Here is a 4,644-nt window from a genome sequence, read left to right on the forward strand (position 1 = left end):
CCCCTGTTCCCTCAGCTGTTCCCCATAAGACTTGTGCTTCAGTCTGTTCATCAGCTTTGTTGCCCTGATGGCTGTGGTTAAATGTTGGGCAGCCTGGCCCAGACATGTGGTTCTCTTTCCTCCTCTTCGTTTTTTCTGTTACACAGGAGTAACTAACATGTTGCTGAAGGGCAACATGTGTACTGCAGCTTTTTCTGTATTCAGCTATAAGGCTGTTAGTGTGGAAGTGCTTGACAATGCACTCAAGGGCAGGAGTCAGCTTTCTAGGGCTGGCAAGGTTTCCAGAATTATTGTGGGATTTGGTCATGCACACATTTTAAATGATCCCAAAGACCTGTGGGATGCTCGTGTTATTTCCTTTTTGTGGATTTTAATATGAGCATTTTAGGTGTTGGACCAGATGATCCTTGTGGATCTGTGCCAACCTGGGACATTGTCTCCCCTCTGTTTTCTGAGGTATGTGGGATATAGCTTATTTGCAAGGAATGGTCACTTATGCTTTTCAGTTCTCCATTCTATTTAAGAAAATATACTGAAAGTCTAGAAGAATAAATGAATAAATGAATAAATATAATATAATATGAAGTATTTTGCAAATTTGTTCTAATTATTGTCTTACAACAAAAAATACTATTTTTTCAAGATTTGTTTAGTGCCTTGTTTTATAAAAAATTTGGCTTTTGAGCTATAGGTTGTGTGACTTTTCAGTGCAGTCCATTGTCAAGTTAATGAGAAGACCAAGATGTGCACCTGTGCCTTGAAACACATCATATCAGTGGTTTTCCTAGAGTACTGTTTATTAAACAAAATATGACACATCTCCATTCACCTCTGTCCTGCAAGCTGGTATACTTCTCCATGTAGTTGTTTCTCTGTCTTTGAGTGGTAATTTTCCTCAGCAAATTTTGGATACTTATTTTTTGTATGAAATTTGATTCAACAATCAAGGTCTGCAGGCACCTTTGACCTACTTTTGACATTTTCATGCAACTACTTTCTGTTACAATTTTTTTTCTGCTTTTCTTTTCATCTAGCTATGTATTTTTTATTGTAGCATATAGCTTCTCTGGGTATGACACAAGGCATCACTTTGAATACAGGAAGAGTCCAGAAAATTTACAGTGAAGTATGAAGGTCAAGGCAACCTGAATTCAGTTAGGAGATTCAGTTAGAGCTGCACAATAATACTGTGTCATCACTGTCCCAAGACAAACTCCTGCTGGCTGCTATCACGTGTCACTATCAGTGACTCAGCTGAATACTCGCACATCTTCAGAGCACTAACATGGAGAGGAGAAATCACGAGGAAAGTCCATGGTTAACAGCAGTGAAATCTGAGCACCCACTGAAGCTCTTAAGTGTTACAAACTGATAATGTAACCTCAATTCCAAAGATTTATTAAGAAGCCAAGAGTGAGTCTTCACAAAACTGGAGCACTAACTGTCACAAGTCAGGGTGCTGACCTATACCTTTGCATGCAGCTGTTACTGTACAATAGACAATCACACCTAAATCAGCTTCCTCTTCAGTTTTACAGCACCCTTGGGTAAATTTTGTCAATACAGGACTGGGACAGGCTCCAGACAGATATGTAAAGGGGATGCTTCAGTAGATGGCACTCTGCCTCTGAGTGAGGATGAGTAAATACCTCAACCAAGGGATTTGATGCAGGGAAAGCAACTTCATTTATACTCTACTGAAATTGTATTGCAAAGCTTTACCTAACTGTGTCATGAAGCAACCTCTGGCAATTTTTCACAAAACTAGATCTATCAAGTCCTGGCATCTGGCTTCCTCTCTGTTTAGAAGACTACAGTCTGTTTCTCCTGAAATCTTGATTTATATATATATACACACTTAGTTTTCACAAAAGGTCTTAGTGGGTATGTAGTAATATCAGAATCTGGCTTTAGAGCTGTTCTGCTTTCTCAGCCATTTTTCTTGATTCGTTATTTTATTTTACTATTTTTCTATTTTGTCTACAGTTCAAGAGCTTAATGCTTTTGGTTTACGTGTTGTTTCCTGTTATCTTGAAGCCACAACATTTCAGAGATCTGATTAAAGAAAAGTTACACTGAATTAGTGTGAGTGAGGAGATCTTAGCCTCAAATACAGGCTTGGGAGATCTATAATCTTTTAAACCAAATCTGCCACTAACCACGCAGCAGTAATACAAAGCCTGGTCTTACAGCTTTCTGAATTGTACGGTATTTTCTTCAGCCCTGAACAGAAGGATAAGAAAAGAGAATGAAATAAGAATTACATGAGGCAAATTAAGTTTGTTCAGTACTCACAATTTTGTATTCTTGATTAATAGTGTACATTCATTCAGTTCACTGTTTATTAAGCAGCCTTTTAACTATTATCTATCTATGATCTATTTCTTTCTAGTATCTATTTTCATACTTGACTAGCACACTTTTCTCCACCCCTGCCTCTCTCCTATGCTCCTTCAAAATCCTCTTTTCACAGATGATAGTTTAAAATCACAGTGAACTTGTAATGTTATTTCTAAAATCTGGAGCTTAGACCATCCTGTTCTTCCTTTAAGAGGAAAGCATTTGCTGAGGTAGCTCAAATAAAATTGTTGGTCCCTATTTTTTCCAGTATTCATGTCAGTCCAAGTCTGAGGGTTGTGTAGGTCTGTTAAAATGAAGACAAGCTAGGAAGAGTTTTTGCATGTGTTCCTCCAAGTGACAATCATTTTTGAGCTATTGAAAACATACCATTAGAAACTAGGGAAAGGAATTACCAGAAGTGGTTCATGCAGTGGAGTTCTGTGTGAGTGAAATGGTGCATAATTATTGTTGAATAAATGTGTTTTTAGGTTTTATCTTTTTTAATTCAAAACCCTGTCGGCTGCGTAAGGGACTGTGTCCAAAAGCAATATTCTGTCCTCTACAAAGTAGCTACACATCAGGTAAATTCTTGTACCACTGGAAGCTCTCTGTTGAAAATGCCATTAGTTACAGCATTTATGTATCATTTGGCAATCAGATTAAAACTTCAAAATGTATTTTATACAGAATTCCAAATAGTCTTTGAACAGTAAGGCTAGGAAAAACCTCTCTCGCACACAACTGTATAGAGGTGAGATTCAGAGAGTTTTTTTACATTTTATAAAGGGAGTTGATTTTTTTTCCTTTGGAAGAAGAATCAGGAGGTAGGGTGTGGAGCTTCTACTGTTTGGAATACCTTCTTTATAGGAATAAAGGTTTAAGTAAAATGGTTTAACACTGTTATGATGCTGCTGTTTTTACTTCTGCAGCCTTGAGCTGATATTTGTTCAATCAGATAATCACATCTAGGTCATGAAACTTTAGGTTTATGATTGCAACCTAAGCATTACTACAGCTACATTAATTTTGAAGGAGGCTTGAAGGCCCACAAACTAGCCTTCTAATCTTGTCTTCAAGTAGTGGTTTCAAATCAAAGACAAGCAGTTTCCTAACTGAATCATCAGATTAAGTATTGAGATACCTGAGTCCTATGCCTTTAGGAAAATTACAGCTCAATCTTCAGGTCTGCTGAGTTCATTTAATTCCCATTAATTTTACATGGTCTTACAAGATCTCAGCACCTCTGAAACTTGCTTTTAAATCTTTATGTGAATGTCTTCCTTACAGATAAACTGGAAAGCTGTTTAATGTGTGTAATATAATTTGAAATGCTTATTAAATACATGTTACAGAAGTACAGTGATTGCTAGCAAGTGTCTTGTTGAAACAGTCCTGCTTTTTTCTTATCTGAGTGTGGTACAGTTCAAATTACCTTAAAATATTTCCTTACAATTAAGCCACACTGTTCTGTAGACAGTAGAGAACAGGAGACTGAAGGACCTTGTGATGGGTCTGCCACCTCACTGTTTTTAGGGTGGAAGCTGGAGGGTGGATGATAATAAGCAAAACCTGAAGAGCAAGTGGTGGCAGAAACCAAACCTTAAAATCACGAGGTTCCCCATGTTTAGAAGGTTCCTAATGAATATGTCCAGAAGACATGCTGCGAAAACTGGCATGTTAATCTAGTTTTTGATAGCATTGAGAAGCAGATCAGAGAGTAGGACTCAGTGGGCTTGCAAAGCTGGTTGAGGAGATAGCTGGAAGAATCCAAGACTCAACTGCACATGCAGGTGAGGTCTCACAACTTCTGGGTGTATCTGTGCAGCGTAGTATTTTAGTTTAAGAAAACTACATCACATTTAACTAAGTAAGTAAATAAGGAAAGAAACAGCAGCACCAGACAGACCACTGAGATTTGCGTGGGCCTGCTCGCCGATGTTTGAAGATAGGGAAAAAACAAGGGGTCGGATTTTCAACCATGATTTATTTAGAAATTTAAGATCCATTGAAGGCCAGTGAGACTAAAACTTAGCGCTTAGTGTACCAAATGCAATGGTTAGAGTAAGTTTATGGAAGTTAATAAAAGTCATCAACTCTTGTCAAACTAATACATGCTGGTTTTGTAATGAAGGTGATCTTGTATCAAATGAGGTTTCACTCAAAACCTGAAGAATGTTACAATTATCACTTAATGCTAAATTAATTAGAGCAGAGTCATTTATAAGACTGTTCAGTCAAGGGTGGGCACATGTTCCATCCTGGTGAAGTATGCAAAAGGATGGGGTGGAAAGAGAACAGCTTTTT

The sequence above is a fragment of the Tympanuchus pallidicinctus genome, unplaced genomic scaffold, assembly GCF_026119805.1.
Source record: "Tympanuchus pallidicinctus isolate F22 unplaced genomic scaffold, pur_lepc_1.0 scaffold1, whole genome shotgun sequence".
In the NCBI taxonomy this organism is placed as follows: domain Eukaryota; kingdom Metazoa; phylum Chordata; class Aves; order Galliformes; family Phasianidae; genus Tympanuchus; species Tympanuchus pallidicinctus.